The sequence below is a fragment of the Marmota marmota genome, unplaced genomic scaffold, assembly GCF_001458135.2.
Source record: "Marmota marmota marmota unplaced genomic scaffold, marMar, whole genome shotgun sequence".
Lineage (NCBI taxonomy): Eukaryota > Metazoa > Chordata > Mammalia > Rodentia > Sciuridae > Marmota > Marmota marmota.
Window position 1 is genome coordinate 53,963,590 of NW_026000005.1, and position 25,811 is coordinate 53,989,400.

Sequence of the window (25,811 nt, forward strand, 5' to 3'; positions counted from 1 at the left end):
GTGGCTGTTCTCACCAGACACCTAGCAAATTGGCCCCTGTCTTGGGCTCTTAATCTCCTAAACCATATGCTAGATGAACTTTTCTCTTTAAACCTCTTGGATTTGTAGTTCCTCTCTCAGGCCATATTCTCTGCTTTCTCCATCAAGTCCTGAAGATTGACTCATCTTTCGGGGATTCCTGTCCTTGGTGTTAGTGTTTGTCTTGAGCCATGACATGATGCTGATTCATGGTGCCCATGGTGGCTGCCCCTAAGGGGATAGTGATAAAAAATGGCCAGAGAACCCCAACCCAGGAGAGCAGCTGGAGGGCCCACCTGACTCAGAGAAGACCCCTGGCCAAGAGGCAGAGCAGGGATTGCTCTGCCGTAGCTTGGTAGACCCACAGGGACTCCCAGGAAAAATCATTCAGGGTTGAGACACATCCAGATGCTGAGTGCACTTGGACACTGTGAACACTGCCATGGCATGCCAGCACTGCGAGAAGTCCTCACAGTGGGTCTCATCCAAACACTCCTAGTCTTGCTGGGCCCCTCTGGTCCCAGGCAGCATCCCAGACTGTGGATTTCAGGCTTTTCCTTTGCTAGTGTTATTTCCTAGTGAGAGGCCCTCTCTCCTGAGCTCAGTCCCTGTACTGAAGTGAGAGGCCCTCTCTCCTGTGCTCAGTCCCTTCACTGAAGTGAGAGGCCCTCTCTCCTGTGCTCAGTCCCTTCACTGAAGTGAGAGGCCCCCTGTCCTGTGCTCATTTTTTTGCACTGAAGTGAGAGGCCTCTTTAATCTGCAGCCAGCATGGATGTGAACAATTTGGTCATGTGGGAAAATTCTCAGGGAGTTTGAATTAAAGACACAGACACACAGTTTTACCTTTAAACCAGCTCTGGGATGGCTCCTTGAGCTCTCAGCCCTAAGTTCCCCTGCGGTCAGGGAGGTTTTACAAAGAGGTTAGCAAGAGAGCAAGCATCTAGGGAGAGGGCTTTTATTGGGGAACTAAAAACTCTGGGGAAAATCCTATCCAATGAAGGTCAAAGGGGTCAGTGTTGCAATGTCAGATGAAGTGATTGAATCCCTGGAATAGTGGTAAGGCATGCCTCCACAGGGACATGTTCTCAAAACCAAGAAGGGTGAGGAAGGCTCTGCCACATTTCTGCAACTGACTGCCTCACACCCAGCCTGGGAGGCAACTCAGTCATGTGCAAGGATGGTCTTCCACATATTCCCCCTTCTTTCTTTGAAAAAGCAGGTGATGATTTACTCTCTTGAGTCCCCAAATTCTTGCTTTGAAGACTTGCCATCCTATAATTATAACACAAAAGAGAATTAAGAGCAAAGAGAACAATGCAAAAATATATCAGGCAGAGTTTTTAAGAATGTTCCTGAGGTTAAAGCCATTTAATTCTTTTAATATTTGATTAGCTAAGGAAGAAGGATCTGAAAAATCAGCTCTATTATTTTGAATATCCTGAATATGATGATGGAGCTCCAAAAGATCCAAGCTGTTATTATTATTTTGCCAAATACCCAATATATGGTTTTTAACCTCCTCCCAATCCCACAGGGAGGTATTGTACTTGGCGGCTGTAACACACACATATTTATAACTTGCGTGACATTTGAGTCTTTCTTTAAACTTTAAAGCCGAAAGCTCATTACCTATATTTATGACAGTTGCCTGTAAGGTATATAACTTAGTCTCAATCCTTTCATCAATGTTTATTTGATTGTGAAGAGCCTTGGAAGTATTCTGAGCCAAATTATTAAGAAAATTTGCATGTTGACTATTTTGAGATATAGCCACCACCGAAGCTGTGACTGTCAAGGCAATAAAGGAAACCAAGGCAACAACTCTCACTATTATAATTCCAATGGCATGTTTAGGTCTCACTAGTTGGGCATGTATTTGTTGTAATACATGCCATCAGCATACCATGGCTCTGAAATATTAGCTGGCAATAAGACAAAGGAGGGCTGATGAAGTATCAGCACTCCTTTTCCTCTTTTATATCTGGTAATGCAATTATTTAGATTATATTTGTTACATGTTACAATATATCTATTATCTACCCATTTAACTTTCACATTTCCAATAATTAAAACATAAGGAGATTGAACACAGGCTCATAAGCCATAGCAAGAACCTTCCTTACAACTCTTGCCCACAAATTCTGGTAAAGGCTTATCTGTAAAATGTAAAAATTCTCAGGCAGCAATTAAGTGCCAAACATCCTTTTGAATACCACCTTCACTCCAGGTCAAAATATTGCTAACAAATCCTGCAGGTGTCATAGCAAAACTTTTTCATAATTTTCTTTTATCAACTTTTGGAGACCATTCTAAAATATACCCACTATCTTTAGACACCTTATGTTGTACTGGAAAGGTATTTACAGAATCTATCCATCTAGGAAAGGTGCCAATTTCTATTGCAGAACTATTAGGACAATTAGGAACCTCATGGAGGTTCTGCAGAAATGACTGGTTTGTTATGAGAAAGTCCCATTTTAATAACTGATCTAGTATAAGGTTTTAAGTCTCCATTAATAGTACAATTAATTAGTCTAGGTTTCCCAACTGCTGTCTTTTCCTCAGATGATACTCTTAGACATCCAGCATGTTTATCGTGGGACCAACACAAAGGTAATTGGGCACTATAGGCAGAATAATTAAATCTAGTCACATGATTGGGAGTAATATGAGTATCTGTAAATCCTCCCATCATGAATGAGTCATTAGTAAACACTGGGATGGATTCTCCAGTCATCACGGCTGGGTGTACTAAAGGTGGATCTTAGAAATAGGTCCAATAAGTGTTTGCTTGACTCCCTTTTACCTGACAGCCAAGTAATGCTATTACCATGGCAAGCATCATCATTGGAGTCTTATTTCTCCCTAAGAGCCGAATCATTCACAAAGCGTGTGTTGTCAGTTTCTTCAGGTCTTCCCATGAGAACAGCTTTTCTGCTGAATCTTGCTGGATCATCTTCTTTTTTCAAAATCTCTTTCTTTTGAGGGAAGGCTTCTCTGAGTCGATCTTCAGTCATTTGAATCTTGGTTCTATTTCCTCCATGACTGATTGTGCATTCAGGCACTCAAATAGGATGAAAAGCACTTTCTGGAAAAATACAAGCATGACCTCTGCCCCACATAATCACTGGATATGGTCCTTTTCATTGACCAGTCCATAAGTCTTTCCACAAAACTCAGCCTAAAGGGCCTGTTGCTGTGGAAGACATGTCTCTCAGCTGCTGTGTAATCTTCCACGTCACAATTTAAAAAAATTAAAACAAACAGTGCATGATTGAGGTTATTTTTTTGGGGGGGTCATAGTCCTATCCCCCCTTTTAATTTCTGTAATTGCAGCTTAATAGATAAATTAGCTCATTCTATAATGGCTTGACTTTGGGGGTTATAAGGAATACCTGTTTTATGGTCAATCTGAAATTCTTGGCAAAATTGTTGAAAAGAAGAACTTACATAAGCTGTTGCATTATCTGTTTTAATCTGTAAAGGACATCCTAATACTGCAAAGGCAGCTAGGCAGTGAGAAATGACATGTTGAGCATTTTTCTTTGCATGGGCTGTAGCAAAAATAAATCTGTTACACGGACAAAACACTGCTTACCAAATTGAGGAACATGAGTTACATCCATTTGCCATAATTGATTTGATTTTAATCCACAGGTATTTACCCCTGATAGCAGAGATGGAGTGTGAATAACACACTTGGGGCAATGACTTACAATTTTTTTTTTTAAAATATTTATTTATTTATTTATTTTTAGTTCTCAGTGGACACAACATCTTTGTTGGTATGTGGTGCTGAGGATCGAACCCGGGCCGCACGCATGCCAGGCGAGCGTGCTACCACTTGAGCCACATCCCCAGCCCCAATGACTTACAATTTGACGAGCTTGTTCTCTGGTAATATTAAATTTTTTATGTGAACTAGAAGCATTTTGATGATTTAAAGAATGTGAAGCTTGTGCACTATCATAAAAAGACATTTGCTGACAAACAGCTACCAATTTATCAATTTTTTCATTACCTGAAGTCAGAGGTCCTGGAAAATTAGTATAAGCCTGTATGTGGTTTATAAAACATGGTGCTTTTGCATTTGCACCACCCTTTGTAGGTTATGAAATAATTTAAATAGCTCTTGTGATGATGTGTACCCCAAAACTGAAGTTTCAATATTTTTAGTAACTCTGACTGCATATAAGCTGTCAGAATAAATGTTAATAGGCTAATTTGCAAAGTAATCTAAGGCACAAATGAGAGCTTGTAGCTCTGCTCTTTGGGCAGAAGCATATGAGGTTTGTATCATATGAACACAACTTAAAAACCTGCTTTACCTGAACTTGAGCCATCAGTGAACACTGTTAGGGTTAGGGTTAGGGTTAGGGTTAGGGTCTATTGGTTGTGCACATACAATCTTTGGAAAAGTAAACGGCGTTATTAATGCAAATTGAATAATTTTATCATGAGGATAATGGCTTTCTATCTGACCAGGAAAATAAGCAAAACCTATTTGCCATAAATTAGAAGCTTGAAAAAGCCAATTATTCTGTTGAACAGAAAATGGAATGATTATAATATCAGGTTCTGATCCAACTAGTTGTAAAACTCTTGTTCTGCCTTTTATTACTGATTGAGCAATAGAGTCATGAAAAGGAATTAATCTCTTTTGGGGAGAGTGGGCTAAATGAATCCACTTAACAACTCCTGATATTTGCCATATAGCTCCTGTGGGAGCAGGAGCAGTTAGAGGCAAAGCCTTCCAGCAATATTCATAACTGGTTCTTTAAAATTAATTGCTGGGACACTGAAAGCAAATTCTTCATAATCCTCAGGATGTAATTTTATTGAAAAGAAACAATCTTTCAGGTCTATTATCATTAAGCTATAATCCAAAGGAATAGCTGTAGGGGAAGGAAGTCCAGACTGTAATGATCCCATGGGCTGAATTGCATGATTTATGGCCCTTAGATCCTGTAATAACCTCCAACTACCTGATTTTTTCTTAATAACAAAAATGGGGGTGTTCCAAGGGCTAAGCATTGATTCTATATGACCAGCTTGAAGTTGTTCCTTAACAAACATATGAATTATCTTAAGTTTCTCCCCTGGGATAGGCCACTGAGAAATACATATCGGTTCTTCTGTGATCCAGGTGATATTTTCTGCTGTCTTCTGGATCAGGGAGACACTCAGGGCCCCTAATAAAAATTTTGGTCTGAAGCATTTATTAATCCCTGTCTAGAAGACTGGTTTGTAAGCAGATATTCGTCCTGAAAATTTCTTTCACTATCCCTAGGAAGAAACCCTTGATTAAATTCCTCAAATGACCTCATAGAATTTGGAGTTATCAATAATAATCCTAATTTGCTTAGTATATCCCTTCCCCATAAATCCCCTTAAAGAATCTAACACATATGGCTTAAAAACTCTACTATTTCCATCTTGGTACTCCCAGCGAGGGCACTCTGGGCAGGCTGTGAAATCTGTCCTAATCCTTCTTAATTGGCTGGCGCTATATGTAGGGTGTGGGAGACCAACCTTACACATGACTGAGTTATACTCTCTGGCTGGGTGCTGAGGCACTCAGTCACAGAAATATGGCAGAGCTTTCCCCACCCTTCTTGGGTTCAAGGGTCGGTGTCTCGTGCATGTGTGTCTTGCTACCGCCCCATGAGTGAAGCTACGCTCACCTGTTCCTTTCTAATATTACCCCTTGCCCTGTTTAGGATAGAATGTTCCTGGAAGTGCCTTGTGTGTGTGTCCCCTTCTCTTACTGTGCCCTTGGGTGTGGCCTACCCAGGTGTCAGTCAACCTGCTGACAGTGGACATCATGAAGATAGACTCAGCCCCTGAAACCTGACCCCTTGCCTCATTTGAATAGCTTCTCCTCAATAAAAGGGGTCAGCATGTGCTCTCTCTCTCTCTTCCTGAGAACCCTTAAGGTCAGAGGAACCGTCATAGCTACCCCAAAGAAAAAGGTGTTTATGTCTCTTGTGTGGTTATTTTGTGCAGCCCAGTCAGCCCAGTTCAACTGGAGTGACCCCTGAGCCTTTTAGTCATGAACAGAAACCCAGCAGTAAGGGCCACGTTTTAGGCCAGAATTCGTGAGACAAGATGGACCTGTCCACTCCAGTGTTTAACTCCCCTTTGAATTTTTTATGATTAATTTTGAGTTCCATCAGGGGGCACTCCTGCCATACTAATTAAGCCCAGTACACTCTGTCCAGCAATTTGGGAATTGAGGTTCTATCCAGACAATCGACGGAATAACAGGGCAAAAGAATCAATTGAGCTATTGTATTCTCAGTAGAAAGCCGGATGGCATAGTCTGATTTTACAGTAACTGTTATCTCACCACTAAAATAAGAGTCCACAACTCCTGGTAGCACCAGGATTGCCTGTTTTAAGTTGCTATGTCCCAAGATTAACCCTATATTTCCTGCAGGAAATGGCTCAAAAACTCCGGTAGGAATTTGTTGTGGTCCCATTTTAGGCACTAAGTCAGTTTACCATTGCTGGTCATAAAAGGATTGTCTGGGTGGTTCGTGCCAGTAAAAATGCGGCTGGGATAACGTCAGGCCCTGCAACCTCTCTTTTGTTTCCCCTGTTTTTTCAGCCCCAGGAGGGGCCAATGGGAAGTTTTTTGACTCCCTATTAGGCAGAAGTGAAGGCCAAAATGGAGGTGGACTGACGCCATATTGGTTGATTTTCTCCCCCGCCATGTGGTCTCTCGCAATGGCGCTGATGAAACAGGAAGAGCCCTGGCCTTATGGCACTGAATTTCACAGGCTCACATAAAATGACCATTTCTCCCACAATTAAAATATTGTCTGCGGGACTGGTGTACTGTCTACTGAGGTTGAAATGCTTGTTTCAAGGTGGCTGCAAGGGTAAAGCTTTGTAATTGAGCTGGGCCAATATCTGAGCACAAGTGAATGAATTCTGAAACTGTTCCTTTCTTCCTATGGGGTCTGAGAACATCTGACAAAGTTTATTTGCATTTTCAAATGCTAACTGCTTGATGATAAATTCACAAGCACCTGGGTCTCCGATTGACCTAGTTAGTCGTCTGATACAGGTGGGCCACAAAGTCTGAGTAAAGTTTATCTGTGTTTTACCTTAGTTAAAACCAAACTAGACTGGTCCTGGGAGTTAATTTGTCATCAAGCGTGTTTAGCACATGTGGTTATCTGATCATAAACTGCAAATGCGTAATTCAACTATCTTTCCAAGTCTACAAATTTACCCGTCCCCAAAAGCATTTCTAAGGGGGTTTCAATATTTTGCCTTCTATTTCTCTCTGCTTGCTCCGAACAATAATCGGACCAATATGACCTCCAAAGCAAAAAATCTCCACCGCTAAAACAAGATCATGCAATAGAGAATCAGTCACTTGGAGGGAGTGGCTGATGACAAATTGTCTCAAGCAAGCTTTGCATAAATGGCGAATTAGGACCATATACATCACAAGCATTTTTTAACTCCTTGATAGTTTTAAATGGTATTACAGCATGAACTCGGACTCACTGGTCTTGATTGATAACCTGTTCAAAAACTGGGAAAAAATTGAAATCCACTAAAGTCCTCACCAGCCTCCTGAGCTCTCCTGAATCCATGTTGTAACGGTGTAAGGAAGGTCATTGCTAGCTCAGAGTACCTATTAAAATTTGTCCTAACTGGAAGCAGCTGAATCTAAATGGCTGGAGCAGGCCCTGCTAGACGTAATCTGTTAAAATTTCCTGGTAATTCCTGGATTTCACTGTCTGACTTATCTCCTTTGGTCTGAGACTCATCCGTGTCTCCTTCCTCTCCACAATCTTGGCTTTGTTTCCCAAAGCTCTGAGGAGGAGGATTCTCCACCTCTCTAGAAATTCTCTCTTGGTGGTTCTCTTCCCTCTGAGGAGGATTATCTATCCCTCTGGAGGCTTTTCTATATGGGTTTCCTCTGGGATTTCAGGAAAGATGTTTTTCTAAGTGACTAATCTGGTCTAGCTCGAGTGGAGCTAACCTCTCAGTTTTGGGTCTGGCTCCAAGGTTATTCGCCTGATGGGTAATTTGAAAGGAATTTGATTCTGCTCTCAAATTCGATAAAGGAAGATAGATTATTTTAGCCTCAGGCAGTTTTTTCATTTCTATAGATTTGATTGCTCTTTGAATCCCTTTCAATAGATCTTCTGGGGGCCATGGATTCTGGCCCAAGTCATCAAAGAAGCAAATTTCTAATGTAGTCCAAATCCTCTGAATATTATTGATAGTACTGTTGGGTAATTCAGTAGACAGACAAGCTTTATGTAATTTTCTTCCTAATCTCTCTCCCAAGTACGTAAATCTTGATCACAAAACCATGGACAAAACTCACCAACCATCTTTAAAAACTGTGCTAGCTGGCTCTTTTTGACCTGTTTTCCTTTTTGATTAATTACAGTCTCCAAAATAGTTAAATACATGTCCTTATCTGTTGAAGCTGAATTTCCCATTATTAATCTTTAACATCCTTGGCTCCAAACTGTCTGCTACCTCCTTACAACAATTTGTCACAATCCAATAAATTTATATGGCGTGCTTCTCCACTCAACCTAGAATTTAACCTGCATGCCCCACATTGGGTGCCACATTTAGTCCGTGGCCAGTGCAGAGGGGAATGGTTTGGTCACACAGGAAAATTTTCAGGGAGTTTGAATTAAAGACACAGACACACAGTTTTACCTTTAAACCAGCTCCAGGGATGGCTCCTTGATCCCTCAGCCTCAAGCTCCCCAGGTGGGCAGCGAGGTTTTACAAAAGAGGCTAGTGAGGGCTTTTATTGGGGAACTAAAAATTCTGGGGAATTCCGTTCAATGAAGGTCAAGGGGGTCAGTGTTGTAAGGTCAAAAAGAGCCAGCTAGCACATTCTTGAGGTCCAGTGAGGTGAGCCTGCCCTTCTGACCACTTTACCTCAAAACCAGAATGTCATGACATTGCACATTTTGTTCTTGGATTTAAACAACAATAAATAAAGATGTGAGACACATTCAGTCTCACTCAGATGAGAGACAAGCAAGATCCAGGCTAAGCATAGGCAGGCAACTGAGCTGCTTGGAATGCCTGGCAGAGCAGCTGCACTTGACACAGAGTGTGGACACAGGAAAAAGGCAAGATCCAGCCACCAGTGGAAGGAAGGAGCAGGCAGACCTCAAGACAGTGACAGTGACAGCCTGCTGTAGCTGGTGGACACTGCAGCTATGGTGGCCTATTTGAAGGCTCTATGGCCCAGGGGATTATAGCATCTGCCCTGTGACACAGAAACCCCATCTGCTGTGGTTAGGATGTGAGGCTTCCCCCAAAATCTCATGTGTGAATCTATGCAAGAAGGTCCAGAGGTGAAGTGATAGGATTCTGAGACCCTTAACCTAGTCAGTGCATTAATCCCCTGATAAGGATTAACTGGGTGTGGTTGGAGGGGTGGGTCCCTGGAGGCATGCCATTGAGTTTTATATCTGTGAGCTGAGTTTAGCTCTCTGTCTGCTTCCTGATCATCATGTTCTGAGCTGCTTTCCTGCACTGTACACTTCTGCCATAATGTTCTACCTCATCTGAGGCCCAGAGCAATGGAGTCAGCATTATATGGACTGAGACCTCTGAAACTATGAGCCCCCAAATAAACATTTTCTCCTAAAATTGTTCTTATCAGGCCTTTTTTTTTTTTGTCACAGCAGTTAAAAAGCTGACTAAAACAGAATTGGAACTGGGAGTGGGGCTGTTGCTGTGACTCACCTGACCAGGTGGTTCAGAAGCTTTTGAAGCTTTGGAATTTGTGGGAGGAATTTTGTAAAGTTTAGAGGTACAAACTGGTGATTCTGATGAGAGTTCAGAAGACCAGCATGTGGATAGGACTGTGGACAGTAAAGAGGTTTCAGAGGAAAAGGAGGACTCTTGTGAAAATCGGACTAGAGGTCATTTCTGGTTTAGAAGTTTTCTGCATTTTACCCATGTCCTGAGACTTTCTGTGAGACTGAATTTAAAGGCAATGGACTTCTTAATCTGGTAGAAGAAATTTAAGCAGCAGAGTATTCAGGCTGTGGCACGGGTACTAGTGGTAGCTCTTAGCCAAACTTATTGTGGTATTCAGGACCAGAAAGCAGAGCAGAAAGATTTGAAATACTGGGACTTGAAAGGTGGGAGTAAAACTGGGGCTAAGAAAATTGCAGCTGTTAAAGACATTACCACTATTGGGGCTGGGATTGTGGCTCAGTGGTAGAGCACTCGCCTAGCACATGTGAGGCCCTGGGTTCGATCCTCAGCACCACATAAAAATAAATAAATAAAATAAAGTTATTAAAAAAAGAGACATTACCACAATTAAAGAAATTCTAAAGACTTTGCTCAGAGACAATAAGAAAGATGACTCGAGGACATCTCAGGAATTGGTAAGACCACACCCATCTAGGGCTCAAGAGACTGAAAGTAAAAATTACTTTGGGAAGATACCAGTGAGGCACACTTCTTGCACAGGGGGTTTAAGAAGTTGTTTCACCATGCTCAGCCACCTGGGCACTCAGGGGCTGCAGCAACTGTAGTCCCTGGAGGCTTGGCTACTGCCTCAAGAAGGCAGCAGATGTTGGCATCAACTATGTGGTGCTAATTCTGCAGGATTGCAGGATGCTGGAATTAGGGTGTCATGGAAGTTTCCACTGAGATTTCAAAGAGAAACCTGGGAGGCCAGAAATAGTGCAGCAGGGTTGGAGTCCCTGTGAAATGCCCTGAGAGGGAGATGTATGGAGATGTGAGAAGGAAACCAAAGCTGTAGTGGAGACCCCTGAGATTAAAAGATGCCACTAATGTGGAATGTCTGCTAAAGGAAGCTTCAGGCATCAAGCAGATAAGCCAACAGAGAGGCCATGTGGGCTGCAGCCAGCAAGGCCACGGGGTGTGGATAGAGCATTATATTGCTATATAATATTGCATTATATTGTGCTATGGATGCTGGAGGTAGAGCTACAAGAGTTGTTTGCCCAACTGGATTTCAGTTTTGTTTTGTTTCCATCCTTCTTTCTATGCCCCTATTTCTCCCTTCTGTTTACTTTGTGCCAGGATATACTGAATACATGTAAGTTTTGATTTAATTTTTTTTGCAGTTGTAGATGAATAGAATGTCTTTCTTTATTTATTTCTCCTTATGTGTTGCTAAGAATCAAACCCAGTGTCTCACATGTGCTAGTCAAGTGCTTTGCCACTGAACTACAGTCCCATTCCATAACTTTTGATTTTTACAAGAGCTCATGCTGAGAGTTTGCCTTGGGTCCAGAGATTTTTGACTTGGACTTTGGGTAATGATGGAATTGTTAAGATTACAGAACTCTTGGAAATGGACTCAATGTATTTTTCATTATGAGATGAGCATGAGCTTTTTGGGGCCAAGAGTGGAATGCTATAGTTTCAATATTAGATGTCCCCCAAAAGCTCATGTGTGAGACATACAGAAAGTTCAGAGGTGAAGTGATTGGGTTATGAGAGCCTTAAACTAATCTCTGCATTAATCCCCTGACAGGGATTAACTGAGTGGTGACTGTAGACAGGTGGGGGTGGTTGAAGGAGCTGGGCTCCTGGGGACATGGCTTTGAGATGTATATTTTGTCCTTTGGGGTGTATATCTTATCTCTGCTTCCTGGTGAGATGTTCTGAGCTGCTTCCCTCCCCCACACCCTCCACCATGATGTGCTGCCTTAGCTCAGGCCCAGACCAATAGAGCCAGCCTTCTATGGACTGAGACCTCTGAAATCGTGAGCCCCAGAGTAGACTTTTTTTCCTTAAATTATTCTTTTCAGGCTTTTGGTCACAGCAGCAAAAAAACTGACTAAACCCTCTTTATGGCAACATTTAGCAGCAGTGAAAGCACCAGGCCAGAGGCTTTTGAGGGACCCTGTGGGCAGCCATGGAAGTGCGATGTGATGTAGGAATGGCACAGATTCCTTCTGGAGGTCTGAGTGCCTGACAGGGATTCTAGGAGGTGCTTGCAGGCAGCTCTGATGCTATTCACCTCACGCTGGTTAGAAGGTCCCACCGCTTTCCCCCGGCATATAGACAACTCCCTCCCAGTCTCATGCCTGCATACAGAGCCAGGCATCTTTGGAGTCCCTGAGCCCCTCAGGGTGGTACTGTCAGCACAAAAATCCCTTAGAAGTTGCTGACTCACTTTTGGTGTCAGGGAAGTGATGAGAGGGTTACTTCTGGGGAATTCCTCAAAGTCTCTCCCTCTCAGGGTCAGCCTCTAAGAGGCCACGTTGGGGAACCTTGGGGCCTTCAAATTGCCCATGTGTCTCCCACAGATGTCCCCACATGCCTCACTGGCTTTGGGATGAGTGTTGCCCCTGAGGGTTCCAGCCTACTCCATCTGCAGAGGGATGGGAAAGATGATGTGCTGAGACACAGGAGCCAGGTGGCACTCACCCCCAGAGGTCCTTGGGTTTCTTGTGGAGGGCACTTTGTCCTCCTGACTGGGAGAGGTGGGCACCTCAGCTCCATCCCCAAACCTTAAGGCCACTCTGCAGGGCAGGGGAAGGGGGAAGTTCACCTCAGGCTCCTGAGTGGCACTCTCCCCAGAGAACAGGCCCTCCACTATTAGGCAGTGGGCAGGGGACAGGGGATCACCTTACAATGTCAATTTTGGGTGGATTTAGTTCCTAATGATTGAACCACAATAAAGACATATTTTGGTGAGAACAACAAGACCTTCACCTGCAGGTCTGAGGTTGGAGGAGGTCCCTTCCTGAGGCACAGGGTCTTTCTCAGCAGCAGACTTGCTGCTTGAAGTGCTGGCTCAGAGTCTGGCTCTACTGGCAGATGGCCACAGAAGATCAAGCAGGGTCCTGGTGGGCCAATTTCTCAGGGTCTACCTTGTTGATACGACTGTTCTGAGCAGGCTGAGCCCTGGATGCTACTTAGCCCAGGCTGTGGGAGGACAAGCCCTCAGGTTGTAGCCCTCCTCCTGCTTGGCAGTGGAGAGGGGTCCTGCAGGCTCTGCCCTCAAGAGTGGTTGGGGGTCCCAGCAGGGCCTCTGATTTCAGTGAATATCTCTGGGCACATGACTGGTGCTTCTCTGCACCAAGACCTGGCTTTGCACCAGTCGATACACTGCCCTGTATGCATCGATACACTGCCCTGTATGCATACCAGACCAGCCTCGCTGTCCCTGCCAGATCCCCCAGTGAATGGACAAAGAGTGCTGTTCAGTCCTGTGCTCACGAGGAGCAGGGAGATAAATAAGAGCAGAGACTCAAGGAAAGCTAGCACCAGACCTTGGAAGGAAAAGCCCTTGGGACCAAGAAATCACAGGGGACAGACTGAGCACATGTGTCAGGGTGCCCTGCCCCTGACAAGTGTCCCTCCTCCAGGGGTTTTCTGCTGGAGTGAAACGGAGCCTCACAGCTGCAGCTGGCAGCATCTGGAAGGACCTGGAGGCTGCATCTGAGCCGGCACCTCCTGGCCAATATGGCCTGGGCACTGGTGCCCAATTTAATGGCAGAAATAAATCATTTGGTCAAAGTTCTTTTGAAAGAAGAGAGAGAAATTCATTCTGAAGCTACTCAGCACTGTGCACACACTAATGGAGCATTCTAGAGAGAAAGCAACCATTAAAATGTCCCCGATGTGATGTGTGACTTTAAACCACATTATATGTTCACATGAACTGTTTGGCTGGAAGGGTTACATGCCAGCAGAGGGGTGAGGTGAGGACGAGGGTAAAATGCTGCTTACTTAGGCATCTGCATCTGCAGTCCTTCTCTGCTCTGAAGAGCACCGTGCCCCAGGCACACGATGGCGCCTAGGGAACTGTGTCCCTGAAGGCCACCTTGTTTGGCACTGAAGGCTATTCTGGTGGAATGGAGTCTGTGGGTGCGTCTGCCAGCCTGAGTTGGTGGAAACCCACTTCTATGATACCTCATGCCCAGGAGGCGGGGGCCTGCCCCATGAGTTCTTAGGACTTGGGTCAAGGCCGCCCTACCTGCACTGGTCACTTGGGTTTAAGAGGGGACATTGGGTAAAATGAAAGAGAGAGGGCCAGCAGGAGGGGATTGGACCTGAGGAAGCAGCCACATGGAACTTCATCCTGCAGTGTCTCTTTAAGTGGGAAGCAGGGCTGTCTGCTGAGTTGGTACACTGCAGGTGCATCCACAGAGCACTCATCCATAACTTGGCTTGTTGGGCTTCTGTGTTAATGTAAAAGCATCACATTTTGGCCACTGAGAGAAGATTCTCTCATGTGAGAAGCTATTTTGGTTCCAAACATGGCAATGTCTTTGTGGATCCTCCCTCCCCAACAGCCACAATCTGCAGACCTGGGCTGGGTGTGAGGCCAGGCTGCCTGTGGTGTGACCCGGTGGAGGCACAAGGCATCCGCCCTGGGAGCTGTGGCCTCACAGACCTGCTGGGGACCACAGGGACTGCTGGTGGACACTGGCAGCAGGTGGCCGTGTGTACCCTGGCTGGGGTGCATGAGGCCTGGTGTGCTGGTGTCGGCAGCAGGGCCCTTGCAGCAGGCATCCCACTCAGTATGTGATAAGAAAGACTGACTCAAGGCCTCCTCAGAGGTGTTTACATTTCTGTATCCAGGCCTGGGTTCAATGCCCAGGACAGTGGAAAAGCTGCTTTTGTGTGGACTTCTGCAGATTGTGAGCCTCTGAGTTCCTCCCTCTACATGCTGGGTACAAAGTTCAAAAACTTTCTGAACTCAGTTTTCAGGGGGATTGATGAACTGTGGCAAAAGCCTCCCTTCTGAACCTGGCTGCAGCCAATGAACCTAGTTCCTGCTAATTCCTTGATGTCCAGCCTCATCTGTCCCACAACACTGCCTGAGGGAACAGGGCCTGTACCAGAGGCTGGTAGTTCTGTCCAAGAACAGGAAGGAGCCAGCCACATGCAGTTGAGCTGAGTCCTGGATTCTGGACATCTGGCCCCTTAGCCCCCTGTGTAGCTACCTTGACTTCCAGGAATGTTCCCTCCTTCCCTGTTCCATTCCTGTCCCCTGGGAATTCTCCCAGGGAGTTGATCCACCTGCTGCCTCTGCCTGATCCAGGCTGTTTGTTCATTCCGTGAATATGGAACTTAGCTGGGAGGGAGTGAGCCTGGACCCTGACAGCTAACTGATTGCCAGGAAGTGGTGAATCATGGGGAAGGATGTGGAGCCCAGAAATGGACCAAGAGCCCCATCTGGGAGTTGCTGCTTGTGGCCTGAGTCAGTCTTCACCCCAGCTATTGCATCCTGAACTGCTCAGTTACTGGAGCCAGCAAGTTCCCGTCCCTGTGAGCAGCTCTGAGTCGGGTTTTCTGCCTGAAGTGCCTGCTGGATACCAGGTGCTTCCAGGGTACAATGTGGAACTGGGGCTGCAGCTGGCTGGTCCTGGCTTCTGCCACTGTTCTGAGAGCAGGAGCTGCTGTGGGCAATGTCTGGCCCAGTGAGAGAGATCAAGGTGGTGAACAGAGAGCCCTGAGGCCACAGGTGTCCCTTAACATCTCCCGGAGCTCTCTGGCCACCCAGGAAAGGGTCCAGTCAGGAGCATTCTCTGGAGGTTGTCATTGAGGAGCCATTGGTGAGGAAGGTGCAGTCCCCAGAGGGGGCAGGAAGAGGAGAAGCAGCAGTATAGTAAAGCTGCTGCCAATGGAGATTTTTATTTTATTTTTTTTATTCATAGTTCTTTCCACATAGCCTGAAGCCACTTTGTGTGGAGTTGACCTTCAGTCATCATCTGCTGGCTGGCTGGCTGGCTGGCTGGTTAGGTAGACAGATCAGTGAATTAACAGATGGATGGTGAGTGATGGTGAGTGGATGGAAGAAAAGATGGATGGATGAGTTAAGGATTAATGAATGGATGGATGAATGAGTGGACAAATGGATGAATGTAGGATGCGTGAGTGAATTAGTGAATGGTTCTATGGATGAATGGATGAACAGAAGAATGGAGGAATACATGGATGAATGAGTGAATGGATAATAAATGGATGGGTGGAAGAATGGAAGGATGGATGGATACATGAAGGAAGGAAGGATGGAATGATCAGTGAATGGATGGATGGATGCATGAGGAAGGAAGGATGGATGTATGAAGGATGGATGGGTGGAATGATCAGTGAATGGATGGATGCATGCATGTGGGAGGAAGGAAGGATGGATGGATGGGTAGATGAAGGAAAGAAGGATGGATGGAATGATCAGTGAATATATGGAGGGATGCATGAGGGAGGAAGAAAGGATGGATATGGATGGATGCATGAAGAATGGATGCATGAATAAAGGATGAATGGATGAAGAAGGATGGATGGATGGATGAAATGATGAGTGAATGGACAGAGGGATGGTTGATGAATACATGGATAAACCATAGCCAGGTGATGACACTAGTAAGGTTGGAGTTGAGTTCATGGGAATGCAAAGGTGTAGAGGCCAGGAAATAAAAGTTATAGAAACCTCATGTTCTTAGGCTCACTGGTATCAACATTAAACCCAATCTTAGACTGATATTCTCAGAAGAAACAAAGATTTTTTTTAACAGAAAAAATTAAGATTCCAAGAGTAATTAAGGAATGATGATTCCTGTGATCATTAGAACTGAGATGAGTTTATGATGTCAAGTGGAAAACAGCTGTTTTTAAATTCAACTTTTTCATTTCCCATGAGATTTAAATGTTTTATGATACCTTAAAACAACTTGCTGAAGAGAACTCTTTGTAGACAGTCTACATACAGAATGGCCCTGACTCCATACAGTGTATATATCAACTTCAGTAAAAGATGCTGTATAAGTTTTATTGGATTTATGAAAAGAAATGCAATAATATGCACATATATTGGATTATTTGATAATTTAACACGTGTACACACCTGCAAAACCCAAAACAAAAACATGACTACCTCTTCCCTTCCAAAGTCTCTTCAGTCCCTGTCTCCTGCAGGGAAACACAGATCCTGCTTTCTATCACCATTCCTTTATTTGCAACTTCCAGATAAATGAATCCACACAGTATGTATGGGGGGGTGGTTCTGGTTTATTTCACTAAGTACAATTATTTAAAATTTAAACCAGAAATGAGGCTTATTTCTTTATGTTGCAAATATCAAGAGCTTGTTTTTTTTTTTTTTTTTGTATTTGTGAGTACATTCAGTCATGTGGAGAGACCATCATTATCCATTCATCTACTGATGGAAAGTTGAATTGTGTCTAATTTTTGGCTAATAAACAAAACACCTGTATGTGTCTTGTAAGGACATACTTTTTCATTTCTGTTGTGTAAATTCCTGTAGAATGACAGGATCATAAAGTAGGTAAATGTTCAACTTTAAAAGAAACTGCTTGGGTCAATCAGAGATCTCCAGAGAAACAGAATCCATAGTACATGTAGAGATGTTTGTGAGAGGAGATTTATTAAAAGGTTTGGCTCATGTAAGTGTGGAGGCTGAGCAGTCCTGAGATCTGATGTCTTCAAGCCTGTAGCCTCACTCATGTCAAGTCTGAAGGCCTGAGAACCAAGAGCACTAAGATCCAGGGCAGGGAGGGGAGGTCCCAGCTCCCTCCTCCTGCACCACCTTGCTCTCTTCAGGACCCACATCATGTGGGGGTGCCCACATGCTCCCAGGAGGTCATTACCTCCCCAGTACCTGGGACCTTGTTTACCAATTCAAAGGTTGTGGGGACAAGTGCATGGAGTACTGCATACATGGCATATGCTAAGGGCGTCTGAGTGGCAAACCACTCCCCCATGCTAGGCGTGTGAGTGGAAAACCGCTTACCCCATAGGCACAGCCCTGGGTGTGGGGCCACGTGTTGCAGTCCGTGTGCTTGCTCCATGGCCCACTCCTCAATTGGTTGCTGCAGGGACAGTTGGCCAGCAATTGTATTGGTGGCTGCTTGTAATCTTCTTAGCTACTGCCTGAGTAACATGGTAGCTGTGTTAGACCTGCTTCCTGCTTGGTCTTAGGCTCACTGGTATCAGCATTAAACCCAATCTTAGACAGATATTCTCAGAAGAAACAAAGACTCTGAGACTCCACGACTCCGCGACTCCACGACTCTGCAGCCACAATCTCCTCTACTCTGTTCCACGGACCTCCTTGCTGGATGAGAGAACCCACGCCGCTGGCACCTGAGCAAGGGTCTGAGGTAAGCCTATAAGACAGGGTGTGGCCCCTCACAGAGCAGTGAGAAAGGGGAAATGAGGAACCTACAGAGTTCCACCACAGACTTGCAGCTGCCAGTGCTGCGCACTCTCTTAGATACTAGAGGCTTAATCATGAATAAGAGAGAAGCCCAGAAGTTCTGGGTTATCAACACTAACCCTTAATCGATGCTGCTGATGTTTCTTATCCTACTATATGGGACAAGATAATGGCAAATGCGGGACAAGCTAAAATGAAACAGGGGAATATTTTACCACTACATTTTTTTCCTATTGTGACAGCCATTCAGCAAAGTTTAAGGGGCCCTGCCATAGACTATTGTCATATAATGATGGCCCTGAGGGAAGATGAGGCTGTGAAAGACAGGGGGAAAAAGGCGGGCGACCATCTACCTCAAAGCAAGCAACTGCAGCAGGCACAGGAAAGCAGGGGCGAGAATCTACTTCAAAGCAAGCAACCACAACAGTTACAGGAGGGAGACAGACAGGAAATGGTACCTCTAGCCTTCATGAGCAGGAAGAGGTGACCACAAATGGTGCAGGTGTGCCTTCTACAGACAGGCAAAGATTATATCCTTCCCTGAGTCAATGGTAACTGCCTCCTTATGAGGCAACGCCAAAGCCAGCAAAGGGCTATGACAGTTTGGAAATGACTAGGCCGCCAGACAGGCCTAAGCCATGGTCTCCCAGAAACCCATTCCAGGAGGCCAGAGATCCTTTAGAAGATCTATGTAAGAGATGAGAAGTGGGGTAAGGTAGTACAAGCCTTCCCAGTCAACACAGCCCCCATACCACAGCACCTTGCCATTTGGTATCCACACACATTGGGTACCCTGAAGGAGTTAAAGAAGACAGTGAAAGAGGATGGGCCCTGGGGGCCATTTGCAGAGCAAATTCTCAAATCACTCAGTCTTGAACTTAATTGCCCTCAAGACTGGAAAGACCTACCCAAAGTAGCTCTTGAGCTGGCAACATTTTTGAAGTGGAAGGCATTTTTCTATGATGAATGTGAATAGCAGGGGGATCATAACCACACCACAAATGTTAACCTCCCAGCTGAATGCTTGCAGGGAATGAGAATCTACAGTTCTCCTGCTGTACAAGCCACAGGCCCACCAAATTATTTTGATCAGGTGTGGCTCTGTGCTCTGAGAGCCTGGAGGAAGTTACCAGCTGGGGAAGGTACAGTTTCCATATAGGGCTTAAGGAAGAAAGTCACTGAGGACTTGCCACAGTTTATTGACAGAGTAAACAAGGTGGTAGAAGAAAAGTGTCTCATGAAGGAGCTAGGGTGACCTCAGCCAAGAAATTGATCTGGGACAGACTAAATAAGGAACATAAAGCAGAAGAGGTGCCAGTATGAAATGGAAAACTGGATGAATGGATTTTGGTCACCCTGGATAGAGGGACACAAGCAGCTCAAGCCTCTCTGTAGCCCGTAGCCATGGCAATTACATAAAAGCAGGACTAAGGAGGCTTACAGACAGCTAGTCAGAGACTGCAAAAACTGTGCACATTTTCTCTCCATTGGCCCTTTAAAACCTGCCGGAGTGAATCCCCAAGAGTTAAAATCTAATTCTTTATGGCAAATGGATGTTGCTCATTTTGCTCCTTTTGGAAATTTAACATATATTCATGTAATTTTTGATGTCTATTCAGGCTGTGTAATGGCCACAGCCTACACAGGAGAAACCATAAAAAGATCATCTCCCATCTACTTCAATGTTTTGAAATTATGGATGCTCCCATGTCTATTAAAATTGACAAAGGGCCAGCCTATACCAGCAAGACATTTCAAGTGATTTGCAATGGTTAGCATATACAGCACTTAACTGGGATTCCCTATAACCCTTAGACTCAAGGCATCATAGAAAGAACACACAAGGAATTAAAGGTCATGCTACAAAACAGAGGGGGAAACTATACCAAGTCCCCTCATGATGCCTTTAAAGAATCTTATTTGCTTTAAATTTTCTTTCACTTTCAAAAATTTCTATAGAAGTAGCAGCCCCTAAGCATTGGCCCCCCTCTTGGGGCCCTCCCATCTACCTATGGTTTCATGAAAGAATCCCATAACAAATGCATGCGATGGTCTGGGGCCCCTCTTAACCATGGGTGGAGGGCATATGTTAACAAGAGCCTTATCCCATCTGGGTGCCTGCCAGAAAGTTAAGCCCTGGACCCCAGAACCACCAACCAAGAAGATGAAGGAACCAACTCTGGAGGAGAAACCTCACAAGCAAAGACCTCAACAACGCAAACGGCCCTCACATAAAGTAACCTGGGGTGATATTGAAGGTCTTGTTGACTGAGCCAGTGGATTGGCCCCTCTGCCTGGTGGCAACCCCATCCCTGGGCCTACAACAATGGTCCTAGTGTGTTCAACGCTCACCGCTAACAGTGAAACCTCCCATGAGTTAAATTGAGCTTTGGTCACTAGGCCACCACCTTTAGCAGTGGCTAATTGGGAAGGGGCTTTATCCAAGCTCTTCTCTAATAATTCCAACCTTATTGATCCTGAGTTATCCATCCAGGAGATAACTGTACCCTGGAACACTAGCCTTTCCATACCTACTCTGCCCATTTGTCTCTCCATAGTATATAATAAAACCTATAATCCAGGCAGTTCTCTGTTTTGCTCTTGCCAATAAAACTATTGTAGATAACTATAATAAGTCATATATTGGGCTATCTCTCAATGACCTTAAAGTTATACTCAATGCTACCTATACCCATAGACTCCCCCATGGCAAATGCAAGAAACCCTTGCTGCCAACATGCCCAACAATTCTTTTAGAAAGCCCCCCCCCTCAGATAATGATAGCATCCCATGGAATCAATGTGTCACTGCCACACCTTATCTCCTAGATAAGAGGAATTTCTCCAAGGAAGAACAATATCTATGTGCCTGGGCAGGCGCAGCTCCCTGGAATGTAACTAATGTGCCCCCAAACAATATGGGCTACTGTAGTACCTGCTACACGGGACAAGCTGTTACCAACTGGTATGCAGGAAATCAGTATGGCATGAGGGATTTCATGCCAATATTGCTGGCTGCTAGACCCATCAAATGGGCAGTAGCTGGCTGGATGAATGGGTCGATATTGAGTCCAGACCCTGACCACGGATTTGCCTTTGTACCAAATTATACCCATACCCGCTATGTACAGGCTTGTGTTATGCCACCCTTTGCCATGCTAATAATCAATGATACTGATGGCATAAATATCAATTGTACAGAGGTCCCTTGTGCAGTCAATACATCCTCCTGGCTCACAAATTATCTAACCCCTGCTGTGAAAGCTAAACGTATATTTATCCTCAGAGTATCCCCAGCAATCTGGCTTTCAGTGAACCTGTCCAGAGAGTGGAGCAAGCACAGGGACTGCAACAATCAGCCCCACGCCCCACATAGAGATGAAGAATCTTCTGAATGAGACCCTACACTAGACAAAGTGAGCAATTAGCCTCATCATCGCTGGAATTATTGTCCTGGTAGCTGCTGCCATCGCCACCACAGCCACTGCTGCTGCTTCGCTCATTCAGAGTATCCAGACTGCTCAGACTGTAAACAATTTGTGTACTGCCATGGCAGAAGCCTTTGCTGTTCAAAATGACTTAAATAAACTGTCCCAAGCCACTATTTTAGCCATTCAGGAAGAACTAGACCTTCACCAGGAACAACTAGATATTCTGTTTATATTACAAAGGCTCACTTGTGTCCCTAAATTTTATAGTATTTGGGTCACCCAATGTGCTGTATCTGAAAATGTAACCTTACACTTCTCCAATATTTCTCAGTATATTAAGCATTCTTGGGATGCAAACTATGTTATGACTCTGCATAACCTTACCAAGACAATTGTCAAAATCAATGAGACTAAGGGTCTATCTTGACAACCTCTTCCTTTTACCAGGGCTTGACTGAACATTGAAAAAACCTGATAGCCAAATTACTAATCTTATAATGCCATTACCCTGGCCTTACTGTTTATAATAGTGATAGTATTTTCTTGTGTTGTGAGATGCTTATGTAACCATGTAAAGACCACCGAATGAAAAACAGCAATGCTGGCTGAAGTCCTGGCAGCACAGTCAGAGCGGGGAGATGTGGGGACAAGTGCATGGAGTACTGTGTACGTGGCATATGTTGAGGGCGTCTGAGTGGCAAACCACTCCCCCATGCTAGTCGTGTGAGTGGAAAACCGCTTACCCCATAGGCACAGCCCTGGGTGTGGGGCCATGTGTTGCAGTCCCTGTGCTTGCTCCATGGCCCACTCCTCGATTGGTCGCTGCAGGGACAGTTGGCCAGTAATTGTACTGGTGGCTGCTTGTAATCCGCATAGCTACTGCCTGAGTATACATACATGGTAACTGCTCAATAAAATTAGACCTGCTTCCTGCTTGGCCTCTGGAGGTCTTGATTAATGACTCCACAGCCACACTCTCCTCTACCCTATTCTGTGGACCTCCTCACTGACAAGAGAGAGCCCACACAAAAGTTCACTCTCCTCTGGAAACACCCTCACAGACATACCCAGAATTCATGTTCTGTTGACTCTCTGGGCCTTCTTCAGCCGACTTAGGTTGAAACATAAAATCAGCAATCACACTGCAAAACCATTTATCAAAGCACTCACTGCTGGACTCCGCAGTGAATCAGAGTAGCCATTCTGCATCTGCACCAGAACTCATGCAGCCTGTACCTCTGTCTAGGACATTCGGCTCCTCTGCAGGCACTTCCACGGTGGTTCCAGACTAGTACGGTCCTGAGCTCCCCACGCACCTCATTTGTTTGGACTTGCATTGGCTGAGCCCATGCCTTCTAATGTGTGTGTGAACCCTGTGTAGAGCTGCAGTCGCTGGGGCATTCCACCACACTCGGATTAACACTTCCAACATGATTGTGTAAGTCCACCAAAATCCTATGTTTCGTGATTGTCATTGTTGTCAGAGGGGAGAATTGAGTCTGGTCCCTTTACTTGCTTTGGTCTCATGCAGAAGCCCCGCTTTTTAAACACATGAAGATCTCTGAAATCTCTGTGTCTTAGAGTCTACATCTTTGATTGAGGGCAGCATCTTATTCTGGAAGAGCCTTCCATAACACCTTTTCTCTGCAGCTTTGAGTTTGCTCTATATCATAACAATGATGGAAAGGGGAAGTAATTCCAAGCAATAGATCCTGCACTTTTCTTCTCTATTTTTTTTCCCTTGGTACTAGGGATTGAACCCAGGGGTGTTTTACCACTGGGCAACATCTCCAGCCCTTCCTTCCTTTCTTTAAAAAAATTTTTTTTTTAGTTGTAGATGGACACAGTACCTTTATTTTATTTATTTATTTTTATGTGGTGCTGAGGATGGAACTCAGTGCCTCATGCGTGCTAGGCAAGTGCTCTACCACTGAGCTACAACGCACTCCCTTGTCAGCCCTTTCTTATTATTTTTTTGAGACAGGGTCTCATTAAGTTGCTTAGAGTCTCACTAAGTTGCTGAGGCTGGCTTTGAATTTGTGATCCTCCTGCCTAGCCTCCCAAGCTGTTGGGATTATAGGTGTGTACCACCATACCCAGCTACTTTTTCATTTTTCTTCAAAGCGTGCATCTTTAATGTGAAAAACAGTAAAGAAAATGCTCATTTTAGCTGCATGGATATCAGATCAACAGATCTATAATCTAAATACCTGATTAGAAGAATACGAACTTCAACATTTCATTATCACTTTCAAGGGGTAGCTTGAGCAGGGGTGTGGCAGGGAGCTTGGTACTTGGCAAGACACATGCTAGAGGACTGGGAAGACCCCAGCTTTGGGAGCATGCAGAGAGCCAGGGCAAAGAGAGTCTGGGTGAGCAAATGCAGGCCATCTGCCTGGGCTTCCAGGCCCAGTGAGTGCAGCCTGCCTTGGCTTGAGGACACATTAGAGCAGGTGATGCCATGAGGACACTGTAGAGATTTGGGTTTAGAAAGAGTTCAAGAGGTTGGAGAGAGAAAGAATGGTGGGAATTGAGGATGGGGGATGTTTGCCCGTGTCATGGTGTTATCAGATCTAATCAGCAAGGAGAGATGTCCTTGTTCTGAGCTCTCAGGCCCTGAATCTTCACCCCAGGTGTGAGTGTGAGCATGGACATCAAATGCATTTCCTAGAAGTACTTTTCTTCCGCAGGAAGAGACTAACCAAGGAACAAAGGAAGTGTTTGCTGGTTTCTTGCCCGATGTATCTGTCAGGGTGTGTCACTGCCAGGGCATTGGGCGGTTGTCTCCAGAACCTGAGCATGTGTCCCACAGGCATCTGGCTGCTCACAATCAAGAATGCAGGAAGCAAGGACAAAGAGCACCTGCGAAGGGCCAGATCATGTGTCCTATAGGCTTTGCAGATCAAGAGGCAAAATTGAGGATGTCATGTAGATACTTCCCATGAACATTCTTTTGCATTGAAGACATTTAAAATATAAAACTAAGTGAAGATGTCTATGATCATTTGCCTATTAATGAGAAGAAAGTGTTTTTTTGGGGGTATAGAATTTTTATTAATTTTATTTCAGAGTCAGTGTGTCCAGTCATCAGATAGATTTCACATATTCATCTATAGAAACCATTCTCAGTTGTGTGTAGGGACAGACAAGGCCAGGCACTGAAAATAGCAGGAAACAGTTTTATTTGGCTGCAGCCAGGTTCAGTGGGCACAGCTTTTGCTGTATTCAATTAATCTCCTGAACCCCAAGTTTAGGTAGTTTCAGAGTTTTATACCCAGCATGTAAGGGAAGGGGCTCAGAAGTTCAAAGTCTGCAGAAGTTCACATAGAAGCAGCTTTTTATTTCACTGTTTTGGGCATGTTAACCCTTCAAGGACAACATCTGAGAAGGAGAGAACTTCTTCTCTCCTTTCTTTTCTCCCTTACTAGCTGTTACCATGGAGCCCAATTGTAACTTATCTTAAAAACGTAGACATTTCTGTGAAGCCCAGCTCAAGGCCAGAGGCCTTGTTCACACATTTCTACAAACTACTATACTGGATACATGTTTGTGAAAAACTAGTAAGGGGTGTCCAGCACCTGGAGTGCTGGTATCTTCCCGGCCAGTGGCCAAGAGAACAGGGCGACACAAAAATAGGAAGTTTATCTACATTGGACTCTTTTGCAGAGACTCTTTTGCTGACAGTCCTAAAATCAGCCATGGTGGGGCCACAGGACTCAAACGGGGCTTGGGAAAGTCAGTCAGGACTCACCCGTTGCATTGGTCACCCGGCAAAGGGAACGAACGGTCACCATTTGCACGGGATACCTCCTTGGCAGAGAACTGACGTCACGGGTGGAGGAGATAACTTCATTGAAACCAGCGCGACAGCATCAAATAAATTTATAAGAGTAAACAGTAACTCAGCAGTCAAACAGAACAAGAAGTAACATGAGCAGCATAAAAAAGCAAGGAAGAAAAGGAGTACAAACAATGAAGGACAGCCTAAATATTCAGGAGGATCTAGAGTCATTAGAAAAATGGTCATATAAAGATCTCAAGGAATACCTTAGACAGATGGAATGGAACCTTAAAGAGGATATGAGACAGCAAATCCAAACAGTGAAAGAGCACATTGAAATTGAATTACATAAACAGATAAAAGAAGAAGTTAAGCATCTTTATCAGGAGATAGAGATTATA

The 25,811-nt window shown here is 44.7% G+C and overlaps 2 long non-coding RNA genes across 3 annotated transcripts in view; one reads left to right on the forward strand and one right to left on the reverse strand.

The window, feature by feature from the left end:
* LOC125618330 overlaps positions 1 to 25,811 on the forward strand; it is a 43,082-nt gene that overhangs the window by 10,281 nt on the left and 6,990 nt on the right. The window contains exons 2-3 of one of the 2 annotated variants that reach the window (XR_007349627.1): positions 17,995 to 18,143; positions 22,876 to 23,067. This is a non-coding gene — a long non-coding RNA (uncharacterized LOC125618330). Of the gene's footprint in view, positions 1 to 17,133; positions 18,144 to 22,875; positions 23,068 to 25,811 lie in introns of those variants that run through there. The other variant, XR_007349626.1, reaches the window with a different exon arrangement.
* Positions 958 to 8,807, reverse strand: LOC125618332. The gene is made up of 2 exons (XR_007349630.1): positions 8,719 to 8,807; positions 958 to 1,290 (listed from the first exon to the last, which is right to left on the reverse strand). It is a non-coding gene; the product is annotated as an uncharacterized LOC125618332 (long non-coding RNA).